At 32.4% G+C, this 20,023-nt stretch overlaps 1 protein-coding gene across 1 annotated transcript in view; it reads left to right on the top strand.

Moving 5' to 3' along the window:
* The window catches only part of LOC105838023 (low-density lipoprotein receptor-related protein 2), a 60,278-nt gene that overhangs the window by 978 nt on the left and 39,277 nt on the right, over positions 1-20,023 (top strand). The window lies entirely within an intron of this gene.

The following is a 20,023-nucleotide window of genomic DNA, read 5'->3' as shown; positions in this document are numbered from 1 at the left end:
AATAACTGTCCGACTTTCAATGCGAATGAATGGCTCATTGGAGCCCATCCTTTTTGGTTCTTCCGTATCCCGTTATCGTATTGGCAGTCTTACCTCTGCCAAAGTACCGTAGTTATACACATTAATCGAAAATCGATTTTACCTGAGATTTAAAACCCGTTAAAGATATATTATTTCCTCACTTTGCTTTCTCTTTTTCCTACAGGCGGTTTGTACTCTAATCCCAACACTATCCTGCTTCACGAAACTTCCCGATTCCTCATTTCTGTTTCCCTAATATATTTCACTTTGCTACGGGCGAAAGTTGAAAACAAAACGCAATACAAAACCTCAACCTAACCTAACCTAACCTAACCTTGTGAGCAAAAACAATTGACATTGCAAAGAGATCTTTTTATAAATATTAAAAGTTCAAAGATTTAAAAATCTGGTGCTCGAACGACGGTAGAGGATGATAGAGTTTATGTATTTCGAATATTAATGAATCGAGCGAATATGAATCGCGCATGCCGATCTTCTCGATCGAATTTGATTCGCCGGTGAAAAGCAGTAGAACGACAAAGACAGCCTCGAGACGATTTTGAAGCCACAATCTGTTAAAAATCGCACGGATTGAACAAACGGTAATAAACTGTTTCTTTTTTCTTTTTATTACAAACGCACGCGTAGGAAATATTTCGCCGAAAATCCATTTTTGTTTGTTTGACACCGTGCACCATTCGGGGAACGGAAGATCAATCAGGATCCATCTTTTTTTTTGTCGCCTTGAATACTAACGCAACTGGTTCTCTATTGTTATCATGGTGTAATGAGTTACGTTTACCTTTTTCTCGTATATTTGCGGAGGAGGGAGCGACAAGTGGTGGGTGATGGTGGTGGTGGCAAAGATGAAAACCGGTTTTGCACTGTAGAGAGAGAGACCGAAGAGGCAAAAACCGATGGTCAGACCGAATTTTTGATCAATTTATCCGGATCCTTTTCCTAGTTTTCACATTTTTCCCAGTCAATCGCCCTTTCAGGACGGTCGCGCCATTTCTTCCCATAAGAAACCGGTTTCGTACGACTTCGAAAAAAAGTATGACACAATGTTCGTGTTTGCATTGCGTGCTCGGGGAAGATACCGGGACATTTGAAGGAAATAATTCTCTCGATAACGATACAAGTCGTCTCTTACATATCAAATAATTCATATAAATCACAGGATTACGAACTTCGCTAATAGTTCGAAATACTAATCTTGACCTAGCATAGAAAGAAAGGGCAAAAAGCAAAGTAAGTGTAAATCTACTTTTAAACGCTTCAAGCCATTCTCTTTTATTTGCAATATTTTATTTGGGTAACATTACAAATACATAACATCAATTACGAGTTACAATATTTATTTGTAAAATTAATTACAAATCAAAATAACAGCTTTTATTTATAATTAATATCTACGAAAAGTGTAAAAATTTTTAATTTATATTTATTACAGATTATTACATTTAATCATTTATATTTATTACAGAGTTGTTTTGGAAAAAAAACAAATATATGAAAAATTACGTAAAAATTGTTTTTATAGGTTTTAGAAATTGTAAAAAACTGCTAGTGACATTGTGCATGCGTATAAAAAATCGATGTTTTCTCATTACATTTATTTTTCGTCCATATCACTTAAACAATTACGATATGTTAGCACAAAAACTCGAAATTCAATGACGCAAACGAATTGGCTAAACAAATAGTGTTATATTTTGATCGTACAGGACAACCTACACTTGCGTGAAGTCATTCCACGAATGATATTAATGAAAAACTTTCTTTTTTGCTTGTTCACATACAAAAATACACATTCGTATCTGACATACGTGATATATGCAATCGCGAAGAACCGCCGGCAGCATCAGAGGATAAATATCAATATGTTGACGATTGGCTAAATTAAATCTCTGACCTTCCACGATGAACTCGTTACTCAATCCGGGGAATGCGTTGATCATTTAAAACAGTATTAATCCGTTCGGTGAATCTTTCGTGCAGCTTAAAAGTATTCTATTGTATTTCTCATCAATTTTTCTACTTTTCCTCATTTCTGTCACTTACATACAGTAATGACGGAGAACCTTAATTACTTAGATTGTTAAATAATTATGTGCTTCATATTTTATTGTCGCGATTTTGTTGATAGAATATAATTAAAATAATTAATAAAATAAAATTTACTTAAAAATTATCAGTATGTCAATTTCTCGTTCTTTCCCTCTCAAATTTAACGCATCTTAGTTAAAAGTTTTATTTACAAAATTATCATAAATAACAGTTGTACAAAAGCATCAAGTTGTTCTGTAAAATATAAGAAAGGTTTTTTCGTCATTTTACATTGATTTTGACAATCTTTTTGCGCCTTTCGTGATACATAACTAATTGCAAAAAGTTTATGGACATTGTCCTGGGCTATGGGTGAGACAAGTGGGACGAATCAGTGGGTCAACGAAACGACCTTCGTACTCGAGAGCGTCGCGAGTTTGCAAGCTCTGATTCCCGCAACGCGCGCAGAAGGCGAGAAAGTTCTTTCCCCTCGAAGAGTTGGCTCTTTAACGTGTTTAAAGCCGATCTCTCCTTAGCAAAAACCTGATTAGATGACATTTTTTTCGTGACTTAAAAAAATTTTTAATATTAATTGGGCCGAATATGAATGCCATAAACGCCCGACCTTTTACGTGTGAATGGCTCGGTTCTACGTGTATTAAAATCACTGTTTCCATTGTTCGAAGAAAATTCGAAGAATTTTTGGTCAAAAATATATGGAATTTTGTCATATCTGAAGTAGAAGTCTAAGTAGACGGAAGTAAGGATTTGAGACTGATATTTATAATCAAATCTTATATTTAAGACTATCTTAAACACTATCTTCAGATTTCAACCAATCATACAGAACCGTAATAGCATCTTAAGATATTACTTGAAAGAATCTTGAAATAAAACCCTGATACGGGCTCAAGAGCGAGAAAATAGAGAATGACATTTAAACATTGTGCTTAACAGCTTAGTACAAAGTATTCGGTAACAGCTGAGAAAAAATTGAAGGATTAATTCGGATAAAATTAGAGAAAAATTAAGATTAATAAAATTTTAATTAAGTAATTAATTATAAATGTTTAAAACAATAAAAAATGTACATAATGTACTCTTGAGATTGTCAGACACAAAAATATTATTGCAAAGATTAGTGAAAGTACAGTTTTAACAAGGCGCAAAAAATATTTTTTATAAAAAAACTTTCCTTAAGCATTTTTTTGTAAATTTTGTTTGGAAACCTTTGCATTCTCTTTGATTGAATTTGGATTGAGCCTCATATTGAATCGGCGACAATACGTTCCTTCCATATAATAACATTTATCCTTTCAGATTAATTCCAGCTGAGCATCTTTTTGGTTCTCAATTCCAGAAAGTTGTACACGTAATTGGTTAATCAAGGACAACGGATAATCGCAGCAAACGTTTACCGTTTAAATGCCTAGAGAAGCAAGAAATTATAAAATTCGTACTCAGATAGTAATAAAATTCACAAGATTACAAAGACATCCGAATCATTAAAAAGTTAAATATAAAATACTTGTATTTTTATTAATGATGACTTAATAGAGTCGAAATTCAATCAAGTCGAGTTCAATAAAAAAATATAAATAAACATTTTCTTTACTTAAAATATTTAAATGTTTCAGTAAAAATTATCTAAAGTGAGTGAATATTTAGACAATAAAAAAAATCCATCACAGGAATTTTTATTTTTTTAAATTTTATGTATTTAAATATTTACGTAAAAATATCAATGCTATTTTAAAGCACTCAGATATAAACATTTTTATTATTAAAAGATAAAGCATCTTTCATCGCAATTTTATTCTTGATTAAGATCTTCTGAGTTTATCATCTAGAAATCATTTAAATATTCTTCTATCTGTTGTCGAATACCCTGCATGTTTCAAAGGTTCTTTTTCCGAAACTTTCGAGCTCTATACTTATCTGTAAAAACTTTCGCGATAAGCATTTCTAAAAGCGAGGAAACAAACAAAAAAAATCAATACCCCATAAACTTCGAATCCCATTGTCCTGGGGTATACGATAAACGAAATTTTCCGAGTAAAATTTCACCGGGCGCGACGACATTTTTTTCGCGGTCGGAGGAAACGACGTTTCCTGAATACGAAATCGAATAGCGGCATCGGCGGAAACTCACGAAGTCACGATCGGCCGATAGGTAACGGCTGCCGCGGCTACCGAAAGCACAAACTCTTGTAAAAACAAGGAAGAAGAAATTGCAGCGACGCCATGATATCGCGCGTAAAAAAAAACAAGTATGGCGATCAATATTGTTTCCAATAAAATGGATGCATCGATTCGATACTTGTAGACAATGGTCGAATTATTTATAGTTTTCATAACGGAGTCTCTTTTGACAGAAGTGATTATGTTCGCAATGCATAACCGTCCAAGTTTAGATGTGACATTGTTATGTGCGATTGATTATCGTCGTTACGTTGAAGCGTATTGAACTTATCGTCTCGACTGACAGAACAAAATGACAGTTATTCGTCAAATTATTTATTTTTTATATTGCATTAGTTTGTCTTAAACCTATATTAGATTAGATGATTAAGGATTACGAATTAGAAATTAGAAATCAATCAGAACGAAACGGATTAAATTTTTAATTCAATTAGTCGAATTATAATTCGACGATTCTACAATTCTCAATCGGGCTTTAGAATAAATGTAACAATTCAAATAAAAGTGTATTATTTTTTGAACGCACAATTTGCTTATATGTAAAAACGATTGCACATATGTGGAACAAATTTTCTCTTAGAATTTATCCTTAATCCTCAAAGGGCACACTGGGTTGGCGTAATCCGGATAAATTTTCGAAGTTGCGGCATTTCAAAGAATACTTTTAGTTCTTGTAAAATCTCTCTTGTGCTAAAATTCCTTTGGCTTTTTAACTGAAATATTCTTTTGCTTCAGATTTCAAATTATCGATTGAACAAAATGGTTTAAAATTGGTGCATTTGAATCAGAGATATATCATCAAATTTGACTAGGAATTTCATAAATTAATCAATTTCACTAAAATATTATAAGAATTTGACAAAATTTACTCAAATTTTTTGCTAAATGTATAGTAAAATTCCTCGTGTTCCAAGACTGTCATAATCTTGAGGATAGATTCTTAAAAATTCTCCTTACGCATAAAATTTCTTTCCTGTTAAGACAGAAATCCCACTGTAAATACAATAAATATTTAACTAACATTAGAATTTGTATGTACCAGAATGATAAGTGCGATTATCACTCGCATTTTCCCAATAGATCTGCCCTATCTCGCGTCAGTTCGCCACTATGAGCAAACTCTCATTGATCTAACGTTCTACGCGGCTTCAAAGGCTGTCAGATGAACCCTTGAGGAGTACCCATTGGAAAACACCATGGGCCACCGCCGGCCCGTGGCGCGGACAGACGTCGTGAGAGGCGTCGAATAAATTTATAGGTGAGAAGGGAACTCTTCTTCTCTCTAGGCGCGAGCGAGAGGGCCGCCCCGTTCTCTCCGTCCGACTGTCCTTCTTTCTTCCCGGCTGCTCCCCGTGTTCGCTCGCGGAGAAAGATATAAGCCTGGGCTCTCCTCGAAGCTGGCAGGTAAAGTCAGTAGGCGGGCTCAGGTTCGTTCACCTCGGCCTAGCGGCCGACCGGATAGCGGGACCCTGGCTTTCCAGCGGGCCCATCGTCGTACTCGCCGTCGTCGTCGTCGTCGTCAGCGTCGTCGTCGTCGTCAGCGTCGTCGTCGTCGTCGCCGCCTGTCATCGTCGTCATCATCCTCGTCGTCAATATCCTCGTCCTCATCGTGATGGATCGTATGCTCGCCCGTTATACTCGTGTAACATGTTCGCGCAATAATTATCCGCAAGCCCATCGCCGACCATCATCTATTTCTGCCTATTTCTTCGTCCCGACACCTTCGCACCTGCGAAAATATATGTTGCATCTGCTTTGTGCGCGGCGCTCTCCTCCGCGCGCGCATATATCGCATTGTGTTGCACCGGCGCGCGGCGGCTTTTGCTCTCTCTCTCTCTCTCTCTCTCTCTCTCTCTCTCTCTCTCTCTTGTCGGCGCGGGCCGTTAGCTAATTGGCCGCATTAATTATATCCGAACGACTTGATGAATTCATCTCTTTTGCGGAATCGGCGAAGATGAACCTAGCGATTTATTCAACAAGCGTTAATTTTAATGCGCCGAAAGAGCCTCGTCAAAATTTCCCGTTTCTTAATCTAAATAATATTGTAATTAACATCACAAATTTTTAACATAATCATTTATATTTCTTTTAATCCAATCTGATAATATTATTTTATCATTAACATCACGTTTTTTTTTATTACATAATCATTCACACTTTGTTTAATCTGATCTCTTGTATTTGCGACCGAAAGAAAATTCTACGGTGCTTTACAGATGTGAAAATAATTTAATTCTTACGTGGCGTGAACCATACGCTTTTTTCCGCACTGGTAGCGTCGAAAGATGAATCTCCCGTCGATTATATGCTGCCGTACACATATATAATCTATTTCGGCGCGTATTGCAAATCCATACTGGAAGATTCAGATTGAGTATGTTTTATCAGCGCGTATTTAAGTCGACGTCATGAATTGCAGGAAGCATACGAGCGTATCGCGAAATTGTCCGATAGAGAAGAACGTGTCGGATGATTCACGTCTCTCACAAAAGAAAAAAAAGGCACAAACGTTTATCAAGTCATGTTGAACGATTTCGCGACTGTCTGTATACAAGGTAACGGACGAGTCTGATAGTTATACACATTGGCATCAAAGACACACGGTGTCGATGTATATACACAGAAAAATAAACATAATAATATACTAAATTACTTGAAATCAGTAAATGTTACTTATTTCAAATATTTCATAAGTTTATAAATCCGTGAATCTATCATAAGTTTATCACATGGAAAATGAACATTCTTGTTTTGTAAATGTGTTCTCTAAAAAGATTAATTATTAAAATGAGATTTTCATTAAACATAATTTACGTGAAAAATTTTGTATAACTTTATTATATATATACTGTTTTTCTCTTATTCTTAAATAAAAATTTTTGTGAGTTGTATGTGTGTGTGAAAGGAAAAAAAAATATATATATCAGATAAAAAATAACAATATCTTTAAACTAAGAATTAGAATGTTTTAATATTTAATTATTATTAAAACTTTAATTAAATTGTGCTCTTTTAATAACTATATATATATATATATAGTTATTAAAAAGAGCACAATATAATTAAAGTTTTAATAATAATTAAATATTAAAACATTATCATTCTCGGATTAAAGGTATTGTTATTTTTTATCTCATATATATATATATATATATATATATATGTATTTTTTTTCTTTTCACACACACATACAACTCAAGAAAATTTTTATTTAAAAATGAGAAAAAATAATATACATATATATATATAATAAAAAAAATAAGTTATACAAAATTTTATTAATTTATATATATATATATAAATTAATAAAAATAGAAATACAATATTTTGTTTTATTTATGGAAACTTAAATTTATCAATTTTTTTAAAAAAGATTAAATTACATATAAATGAAATAATAATTATTATTTTATACATAAACAAAAATATAATTTATATGAATATGACTATAAATTAAATGAATATGAATTATATATGAAGCAATAATAATTAAATAGAATGTATTAGTTTTAACTTAATACTAATGTTTTATTTATGCATAAGCATTAAATTTATTCAAAATATATTCTCAATTCTATAAATTTAATATTTCATCAAGTGTAGTATATTAAAACAAAAATTCGATTTGCTTATTGTTCTGACTTCTTTCTTTTAATAAAATTTTATATTTTTTAAAAAATATAAATTTTACTTTTACATATAATAGATTCTTCTAGAATTTGTAATTAGTATACTTTATTAGTATATTTATAATATACGGAAGAAATTTTATAGTAAAAACGAATATGGTAAATAGTGAGCGCAGACTAAGGAAGGAATTACGAAAACTTACTATGTTTTTCATCAAATTACCATAGTATTTCATTAATTACATTAATAATTTTCAAAAATTTCTTCTTATAATCCGTGACTATTATTGTACACTGTAATTTTTATTATGTATAAAATTTTCGAAAAAATTAAAGTATCTATGAGTCAGCACTGGCAAAAAAAATGTTCGTGCAAAGAAAAAAATTATAATCAAGTTATAATTTATATACTTAATAATTCTTGTCTTATATAAACTAGAATATAAAATCTCCTTTGAAGAATGTGATAGTCTTAAAGATAAGACATCTTGTTTACATGAAGGAACTCTATATTTATTTATAAAGAAAAATATATTTATCTTTAATGAGTTGAGAGGAAAAAAACATCGAATCGAACATATTTTTAAACTAAGAATTATAATTTTTTAATACTATTATTATTAAAACAATCACATATTACATATTCTATTCTTTAGATGAAGAATATCTTGAAAATTTTTAGATTTTATAATAAGTTTTTTTCAGAAACTTTCTGAAGTGATAAGTTAGTTAGAAGTTAGGGAATTTGAAATATTTCTAGAAAAAATATTGAATGTAAACTTTTCTGAAAATAAAGTCTTTTTTGAAAGAAAAATTTTTCTATAAAGAAAAAAATTTCTATAAAGTTTTAAAATTATACAGAAATTAAAAAAAATTTTAAATTTATATAGAATTTTGAAAAATTGTATGAAGAATTTTAAGAAAAATTTATACCGAGAAAATGGCTCGATCTACGATCTCTCCTCTCTCTCTCTCTCTCTCTCTCTCTCTCTCTCTCTCTCTTTCTCCCTCTCTCTCTCTGAGGAGGAATATATTATTGAAATCATTAAACACTTTCCTTCCACGTAGCTGACACAATTGAGCCTTAAGGAATTATTCTTGCATTCCTAGCGATCCAAATTCTATTTGCTTTTGAAGCCGCAGGTTCTCGCGGCATATTAATTCGCGCTGATACATTTTGAACGACGTAGCAGAGGTACAAACGCGAAACGGTACATTTCTACTTATTGGATGACTTTTATAATTCCGTTTACCGTGAATTACCGTACGCCGAGGGTCACCTGCATATCGGCGAGAGATCGCGGCGGATTTTTCCGGCTGATGGCAAATTGATGCCAACCCCGCGTGGGAAACACCAACTTTCACCCACGAGACTAGAAGTAAACTCATAGTGCGCGCGCGCGCGAGTGTAACGGCTCTTCGTGTTTCAACGAATCGCAGCCTAGTGTTTGCCAAGCGAGATAAAAAGGGAGAAGGCGAACAAAAGAGAGGGAAGCCTTGATTATGGTTCTAGTGTTGGATTTTTTTTAAGACAGTCTGCAGTCTTTTAATTTTAAGAACTTCTGCCGCACGATGAGTACACCGTTGCAATTCTTTTATCTTCGACTTTAAGTATCCCCGTAATTGGATCTTGAATTAACGTTTTGAGGAAGCAAATCTCACGCTCAAAAACTGAAGCTTTCTTTTAGCACTTCCGTTGTTTAATTAAATTGAAATACTAAATTTAATCGTATAATTTAATTGGACCGCGGTCTTGCAAAACTTACAATTCTTGTCGCGAGTGTCTTTGCTTGTTTTGAAATTGCTTCTGAAAATGTTTTTTAACAATGAGTCACGCGAAATGTAATGGGTTTTTATAAAACTCTCAATTCAGGTAGACCTATTCAGTAAAAATACCGTATAACGACATTTCCTAATGAATGACTCGTGTATATGAACCGAGTCATTGTTCTATTCATTCATTCAATTATTCATGCGTTCGCGTTATCTATTATCAGTGTTGCTGGGGTAATCTTCGAGTTAGAGTGAAAAAAGTTGAACAAATATTTGTCGCTGATACATAATCAATTGTAAGAAAGACTGTCAATGCATGATAATTATTTTTGCTTCGTTATTTTCGTCTATTTAATATATTATTTTTATTTGCGAATTTTTTTTCTAGGAAATATTTAAGGTCACTGTGTATGCATTAGTTTATAAATAACAAAAACAACTCAACATTTTTAAGTAAAAAATAATATTTAAGTTAAATCTGTATAAAAAGATTTCAGATCTAAAAATTGTCAATTATTGATTTGCAAGTCATTATTTTGAAGTCTACTTTAATATTTCTTATATACAATTATTTATTGCTGATTGTACAGCAATTAGTGCAATAATCCTATGTTTTCATTTAAGAAAAGCTTTCGATATTGATAACATCGGTTAACATATTTTTTTTTGTTCAGCCTTTGAAAATAAGGCATGATACTATTAATGACATGTAACTTTTTACACTATAGAATGCACAAATACTGAAATTATTATTAGATGAATTGTTAAATATTAAATATTAAGTGTATTAATTTAGAATTTTACAAAATTATAGTTAACCAGATTCTAATCAAACCTACCAGATTTGCCGATTAATTCAACAAGACTTTTTTCAATGTAGCTCATGTAAACGAAAACAAATATATAGAAAGTATCAACAATTTCTATAGTACAAAATTAAATCAGAAATGACACTGGGCTGAAACTGCCTCTTTCTGGTTTCTTTTAAAGATCTAGAATTACAAAGCAAGAAGAGACTTAAACTCTAAATTATTTTACTGAAATCTAATTTATTTAAATAAGTAAATTTATTAAAAGTATCGAAAAATGACAATGTTCAACCAGAGATGACATTTGGTTGATTTTTTAATATTTCTTTTTGCACCTATTAAAATTCAAAACTACGGAAAAATAGATTCAAACTTTAAATTACTTTATTAAGCTGTAGCCCACAATTGAGTGAAAAATAAATAAATTCATATGAAATATCAAATATTACAATACAGAATTCATTGAGAAATGGCATTAGGGCAATTTTACGACATCTCTTTTCAGTCTTGTTAAAGACCTAAAACCATGAGAAAGTGACTCGAGGATGAGTAAGATCGTCACTCGTCGTGTATTCGTGGTAGTCTCCTTTTCTGACACGACGATCGGTCATCGCACGCTCGAGTTGCGCCACCCTGTATATACGTGTACAGCGTCTGCAGTCTAGATTCGCTTCTCTAGCGGGCGAGCTCCTATACTCAGCGGATTCTTCGAGGGCTCTTACGAGCGCGCGCCTCGTATGCGTGCGTGCGCTGCTACGAGTGCGTGCGCACTCGCGCGGCCGTGTGCGCGCGCGCGCGCACAAGAGTGCGCCTACCTGCACATGCACATGCGCGCCGAATTGCAGGACATTAAACCCTGACTTGAATGCAGATTCGCGCGCTTGAACGAGCGCGGCAAATCGAAGGCGAGGCTCCGTGCACGTGTGCGCGCAAGCAAGGAGAAGGAGAGATTCCCATAATGGCAATGACAATCTCGTATTAACTCGTGATATAATGTTTACAATGTAGCCGTCTTGCGCAACGGGTGTCCCGCTACGACTTTTTCCCCTCCAAAACCGATAGTGCTGTAAATGAAATGATACTTGCACGTATCAGGATTTCTTCACGAAAGAGATAGATTTGCGTTTAATGCTTTTAATAACTATATGTATATGTGAGATAGTGCGAATCAAAAATATATTTTGTACAATTATTTAGTTTGTGATTGTTTCAGAATAAACTGGATTCGCGCGTGTTTTATAACGAGTCAAGCTTAAGTTGAGCTTTTTGCTTAAACGAGTTTTGCTTAAGAAAAGTAATACTAATATTACTTTTTTTTAACAATTATTATTTAAGATAATTATTATTTAAGATAACATTAATGTTCAATTTTCCAATTAAGTATCTTCGAATTCAAGATGCTCTTTTTTTTAAATTTGCTTCTTCATGCAGAAAGTTTTATTTCGTCACGGAAGGCCAATTTTTTCAGCGATCCGATCTACTCGATCGAATTGGCACGAGCGAGGTGAAACGTTGAAGATGAGAGGAGAAAGATCTGTACGAGGGCAATGAATATATTTTTTAAAAGCAGACTTTGCAGAAGGAATAAGGAAATGCTGCGAAACGCGTGTTCAGACCCTTCTTTCTGGGAACCTCCGGGCTGCTGAGGGAGTCAGAATTGTGCGAGTCAGATTACCCGAGATCTCTTTCCGATAAGAATACGAGGCGCCCGATAATTTGCAGCGCGGGTAATCGAATTAGCCGTGCCAAAGTGGCACAGAAATGAAGGAAGGTCAATGGCTTCATGGAGCGTCATACGAAAATCGCGCGGCGACAGATCGCCGCAAATACGACGTGTCCATTCGTCATACCGGGTGATCCGAAGGAAAACAATCCCGAATTAATCGCTCCGTGACATTTATTCGCTACATGAACTTTTATTTTGCGGACATATTTAAATCCTTGCCCAAATTTTTCCGAAAAATCGCTTCTCAAGCGTGCGCCGTTCAACGGCAACGGTCATATTCCCATAGCAGTTGCAGCTAATGACAACTAATATCCATTGACCGCTTATTTCATGCTTTTACTTGCTTTTTTGCGTGTTCTATATCTCCTCTCCACATGTGACTCAACAAAGAATTAAATTTGCTCAAACAACAATATAAAAGAAAGGAGTATTACGCATATTTCAAAATAAAAGAGGAACATCTTAAATTTAATTTCTATTTCCATTTTCAATTTATTTTGCAAGAACTATATGAGTAATATACTTTTAAGGCAATATTGCTCATGATATATCTTTGTAACTGAATATTAATCTAGATATCTTTTTGTTGTCTGTTCGTATAGTTGTTTCGAAGTTAAGTTCAAGTCGCTTACGTCGACTTTTGCCGGAGGAAAGTATTCGGAAGAAAAATTTACGTTTGCGTTCACTGACGTGTAACGAGCCAGACGTTCGTGCATTAGCACGGCTAGCGTTAATCACCTTAAACGTTTCGCTAATTCCCTCTGTATCACAAATCAGCTTAGCGATTGTACCTCGCGTGTCGATGTACCCCTTAACCGTTCGCTGCACATTAAATCCACGTTTTCACGAAACTTTGCATACCGGTTGCATTCTCGTAAGAGAAAGAGAGAGAGAACACTTAATTAAATTATTTGCACATTGAGAGAAAAGAGTATTTGATATTTGTGATATATTTGAATGTTATCAACTCTAATATAATTGAATGTTGAAACAATTATAGTTAGGAGTTTTAATTTTTACACAGTTACTAATGGAGCTCCTAGCTTAAAAATGGAGCTCCTAACAATTAAATTATTTTAACATTTAATTATATGTATATATTCTCAAATATCAAATACTTCCTCTCGTTGTTTTTTCAGTATTCTCCCCAATATATTTATGCGCAAAATAAATGATTCGATATCACTCACTTTCTTATGAAACATTTTTATGTACTTAGGAAACATTCTTGTAAATTTGTATCACTGTATTCACAAAAAAGTTCCGTGATTTTCAGTTTTTTTTGGTCACGCTGATTTACGCTGCTGATATCCTTTTCAACTAGACAAAAAGAAAAATATCTTAAGTACAAATTTATCTACTCTCTCAGCACGGGAATGTACAATAATAACTAAAAAATGCAGTGAATGTATACCTGTTTATCTAAAGAATCCATCCATTTAGAGCTCTCCCTAATTTTGACCTTGTTGGTCGATAAGAACGGAAAACCAAAGTCACGGAATACTCTCACCGCAACGAGCCTTGTTATGTACTTTGCACGCATACTAAGCTATCGAACTAGTAGTCGACGCAAGCATTTATGTATGATACATACACACACGCACACACACACGTATGTGTGAATTGTATGTATACTACCTACCTACCTACCAAGTCATTGTGATACACAAAGGGTGCGACGTTAGTATATCTGACGGGATCAGAAAAACCAAATTTAAGAAGATTATAGTATTTCAAAAGTAAATAAAAAAAATTTCTTTTGTTTCTTAATAACAGGTACAAACATTATAACGGACAGAGAAAATAAAAAAGTTATAATAATATGTGCAATAAAAAAAGTAACAAAGGATCTTTTAGACAAAGAATATTAAAATCAAAGTATAATTAATCAGAAATATTATCAAAAATTAATCAAAAATTAATCAAAATATAATTCACGATAAGAATTTAATATGTTAAAATTTAATATAGGTATTTTTTATAATTTTTAAAATTATGAATATATTAATTTCTAATTTTACGTTTTTACTTTGATATATGCATCTTTTAATATAAATATTATATATGTATACATGTATATGTACAATAATTATAGAAAATAATTATAACTCTATAAAAATAGATATATTTTTAAAAGACATATTCCTAATTGATTCGAGATTTCATAAATAAAAGAAGGTGATAAGTGAAACGTAATCTCGATATTTTATGTATTTTTTTCTCGAGCTTTGCCGAGTTTTGGATTTTAGCTTTATACAATTTTTCATCGATGTGACCTAATTATGAAAAGAAACGGATGAAAATCAACGTTATGAAGCAAAGGCCTCGAAAGATTTCTCTTCAGCAGAATATCAATCGGGCGTCTGCCGTGGCCTTGTACTATACGTACTACGAGCGCGATATACGTTGGGTAGCTGAATGACACTGGGCTGCGCCGGTGATATGATTATATGTATGTGTCGCACGGCTTTCGTTGATCTGAGTGATCCAATTTGCGATCCAGGCCGCGCTGTACCAATTTCTTCAGACGTTCTTTTGTACATGTCAACGACTTCTATAACTGACTTGTAACTGATTATTTTTCTCATATCTCTTCGATTGTTATTAGAAAACGACACTTGAAGTATATATATATATATATATATAGAAGAATGTATATCTAAAAGTTATATATTTTGATGCTGAGAAATTTAAATCTTTCTTTTTTCTACACACTGTATCCCTTCTCTTCTCTCACATCATATAAAGATACAATATTATATATGTTATATTATATAAAAGTATTACATATACGTAAATATTATTATAATATTAATATTTAACATTTAATACATTTTTAAATAATATGTAAATTTTATACTATATATATGTGTATATGTAATATCATATATATACACATATATTTTATTAAGATTTATATTATCTTATTTCTCATATATAATTATATTTAATGCAAAAAAATATTATAATAGATTTTAATATACTACAAAAATATATTTCGCGCACTTTGCGCGTGCCATTTAGCCTTTTTTCCTTTATTTACATTCTTTTCATATTATATATATATATATATATATATATATATATATATATATTACCTATATTTTAATTTTTTCTCTCTTATGTTTATAACAACTTTCCCTCTGTTTTAGAAAACTTTTTTAAATTTTAATTCTTCTTATCAATATATTAAAAAATTTTTTCTAAATAGTCACATTTTTTCCTAATATTCCTACTCATGTTATATTAATATATTCTTAAGGAAATAATTCACTTCTATATGTTTATACTTTTTAATCAAATATTTTCTTCATGCACTTTTTGTCACACTATTTATTTTATCATCTAAATTTACTCTTAACTGTTTATTTTAGTATCTAATGTAAATTATTAGACAATATTATTATCTATTATTTTCTTACTCAATAATAACATCAACTCAACCTTTTTGAAACATATATTATATACGGATATAACAAAAATTATAAAAAAAATTTATTAATGGAAAAATTAATAAATTTTTTATTAACTATCATTCAAAATAAAAAGAGAGTGTAATACATACATATATAAAGATCATGACGTCAAGCGACGCGGTAGATCGATCTCCTTTCTCTCTCTTCCTCTCTCTCAAAATTAACGTATTCTTTAACATTAAAAAACTTTTTTTTAATCTAATACGAATTCACTAACTGTTAAAAGTTTGATTGTCAAATGTTTGATCGTCAAATGTTGACTGTCAAAGATGACAACAGCAGATGACACAGTGAAGTAAATCACAAACCACGAACTTGACAACCAACAATTAGCATCGCGGAAAAACGCTGACAAAATCAACATGTCTTTTTTAAAAATGGATAAATACTAGTATATATTTTTTTTATTTTTATTTATTTATTTATATTTAAAAAACTAGAAATTATCAAATAATTACGTGTACAGTATGTAATCTATTTACATAAAAAAAGAAAATATATTTATATACTATTTTTAACGTACAAAATTGCAACGGCATGTTCTTTATCATAGCATTGCAAATTCATTCCTCTTATATCTAGCGTAGAGGATAAGAAAAATTACAAAGAAAATTATACGTCAGTTCTATAGGTGCTCATCACTGAACTCCCCGACGTTTGCGTTGCAATATCTTCATTCATCTAGCATGTAGGGCAACGATAAGGAGATTTTTCTTACACAACAAGACCTCGAGATATTGATTATGCTCACTAAGAATCCAATCGGTCACAGCCGGCCATTACTACGATATAAAATAAACATTTATCTCTGCACTAATATATAGTAGCACAAAACATTGACGCAATATTGGGAAGTAATGTAAAAGCAATATTTCCAATATTAGTCCAATATTGTAAAGTAGACTCTTTACCTTATTTAGTTAATTTGTCTAAGCAGTAATATTAGTTCAACATTGGGCCAATGTTGAACCAATCAATTTCTCATATCAGACATTAATTGCATTCTAATTTAGAACCAATATTTTATGACCAATATTGGCATTACGTTGGGAAAAGTACATTGGCCAATGCACTCCCAATATAACCATTGTTTAGCCAATATTAGCCAATGTATTACAATGTATTGTGCTACTAGGGAATAATTGCTTCGCGTAGTAGGTATATGTTGTGCGGCCCGTGGGCCTTTATTTCAGTCCCAATAAAGAATACGTTGTACAAATAATTGTATTGACAATGACGCGAGAATGCAGTGGCTTTTCGCGACGATTTAATCAACGGGTCTGCTACATCCGTCTCGGCGCATGCAGCTAGCACTTCATTCGTTACCCTATAAAACGACGAGATCGAGAAGCAAAACTGCACTATCTTTGGCTTGAATGAGGCACGTCTTCTGGAGGTCGATACAAACTACTTTCGCCCGATACTTAAGGGACTTAAGGTCGGCGTGGAAAGAAAAACTTAGTCGCTCGGTGGTACGCGGGGGCCCCCCTCCGGTCGTATGCACGACGTTGCATCGTTGCAACGTGTCGATGCAGCGGTACACGCGGCTGGCTATTGCACCGTCTGGTACGGACGACGCCGCTGAAAGAGCATCCGCCTCTCACGCGAGCGCGAAGGTGAACGCCGGCTGCCGCGCGCCGCCGCTGCGTGCCGATGTCATAGGACGGCATGCTTGCGATACGTTACTTAACAATACATTATATCATTGCTAAAGCCTGTTGCATACCTGCCGTTCGTAGCCAGGCGGATTATGCAGAGGCCGATAGTAAAATAATCAATGAACATGCGCTCGTTCCTGAGCGATTCTTTACATGTATCGTTACAGTAATGTATTAATATTCTTGCTGCTGATGGCATTAGTTCTCGACTGTTACATGTGCATGTTGTAAATTAAGGCTGTCATTTAATGGAATCAATTAATTTAATTAAGTAATTACATTGAAGTCAAGATTGAAATAAAATATATTTAATTAAAGTTGAAATTTAATGAAAAATTAACCTTTATCTTGCTATCAACTAAAAATAACAAATTAATGAAAAATATAAATTAACAATGCAAAAATTTTGATCAGCTGTAAATCAAGTTTGTACATTTCTATAATAAAAAACTATTATATATAATAAACTACTGGCATTTATATAGATTTTTTGTTTTTAAATCAATTTTTTAAATTGTTGAAAAGTTTTGAAAAGATAATTTTATCTAAACTTGATAATAAATGTTATAAAATGATAATAAACTCGTAATTCATATTTTTCACAGAATTTTCTACATTATAAGACACTTGTCATTATAATTATATTATAATTTGATTTAAAACTGTATGTGTTACACATTTCAAAATATTCAAAACAATTTGTAAAATAAATTGTTCTATCATTACGTTTGAATATCTGTGAATTTCTTTATTGGTTTTAAAGTTATTTAATTGTTTATCTGCTCTTACACGTAAAATCACGTTTTGTAGTTTTTAATAAAACTTTAATTAATAAACATATGCACAAAGATTTATTAAAATTTACTTACTTGTTTAATAGTTATTTATCTAAAATAATAGCAAAATAAAGTCCTTTTTGCTGCATAAATTATTGTACTTAAATTTTGTTATTGTCTTCTTCTTTATGGCTGTTTTGGAACCAAATTCGAATATTCATGATCCAAATTTTTTTGTCATTTATTAGAAAAAAAGTGATTGTCGCAGTAAGAGTTGCGTGTCTTCTCTCTATGCCAGGTCAAATCCAAGCAAAACATATCAGATTTTTAATTGATTACCACTTCTCGGAAGGCAATGGAAAATCACCGAGAGTATCTTTGCCAAGACAGTCACCATGAGGCATGCATGAGCATGCAAGTGGAGACCACGATCTTCAGTCATGAAGGACTGACTTGAAAAAGAGAGAGGAGAAAAGAAAAGAAATCTAAGAAGCCTTTATTTTTTAAACTTTGATAACATTTAACTGTGTGGTATTGTAGAAGACATTCTTAACTTTTATGATAAAAATATCTGCTTCATGACAATACTTCCAATTGAAAATAATGTAAAAAAATATAAGAATAACATTAAACAATATAAATAAATTTTAATAATATGATTTAAATGTTTTTACATGTTTCCATAATAAATTATAGTGATATTAATAATATTTTATTTGTTCGTTAATTCTTCTAAATTATTGCAAAATATTTAAAAATAAATATCTCGTCTAAACTTGTGATAATAATAAACATTAATAAAATTGTAATAAATAAACTCAACATTTTTGTGTTTCTTACAGAACATTTTGTATGCGTTAAAAGTAGTAATTTGATTAAAAACTTTTATCATATGATTCAAATCTTTGTAAGAAAAACCTATTTTATAAAATTTTTCAAAATTAAGAATAATGTAAAAAAAAAATAAAATAAAAATCTTTATTAGTTTTAAATACTTTTACATGTTTTTACAATAAGCTACAGTAATATTTATGTAGATTTTATATTTGTATTAATTCTCATAAATTATTGCAAAATATTTTGGAATGATAATCTCTTCTAAACTTTTGATAATAATAAATCTTACAATATAATGATAAACAAATTCATAATTTTTTGTGTTTCATAAAATTCTACATTAATACATAAAGTCGCTTTATTATTATAATGTGATTTAAATCTTCATAAAGAGGAGGCGTATTTCATCAGATCGTTCAGACAATACATATTATAAGATTTGATGCATTATTTCATTTCTCGAACGTGGTCGCTTCTGAATGAATATCGCGTATGAAGCGGAACAGTAAATTGCAGAATATGATATCTTTAAAATTGATTACATGGATCTGTGTGCTTGCCGGAGGCTGTTTTCCCCCTCCCCCGCTTCTCTTGGTGGATCTAACGATCCTCACACAGACCGGATCTAATACAATACGAAAATATCGCATAAAAAAATCTCGAGCACGCGTATATCAACGGTCGACTATCTGTCTTCGATATTTGCATTCCTACTCCGCAATGCACACGTTCCCTCCCGACTGCCGTCGGTGCTCTGCTCGTACCAGGCCGTCCAGGCCGCGCAGCCTGGCACGAACGCTGCACTTCCAAGCCGGGGCCACTTCCTCTCCTCTGCTCTCCTCGCTAGTGCCATCAGCATCTCTCTCTTTCTCTCCTTCTCTTATTGTCTCCCTCCTCCTAATCGGCAATCGCGCTCCTCACCTCTCGCGATTTCTCCCCCCCCCTCTCTCTCTCTCTCTCTCTCTCTCTCTCTCTCTCTTTCTAGTCGCTTCTTCTCTTGCAATGATGAGGCACCCACATACACAGAACGTGGCTTACTTACACACCTTAAGGTCTCACCTCCTCCG

The sequence above is a fragment of the Monomorium pharaonis genome, chromosome 5 (genome assembly GCF_013373865.1).
Source record: "Monomorium pharaonis isolate MP-MQ-018 chromosome 5, ASM1337386v2, whole genome shotgun sequence".
Classification (NCBI taxonomy): domain Eukaryota; kingdom Metazoa; phylum Arthropoda; class Insecta; order Hymenoptera; family Formicidae; genus Monomorium; species Monomorium pharaonis.
The sequence above is the reverse complement of the archived record's forward strand: the minus strand, read 5'-3'. Positions and strand labels throughout refer to the sequence as shown.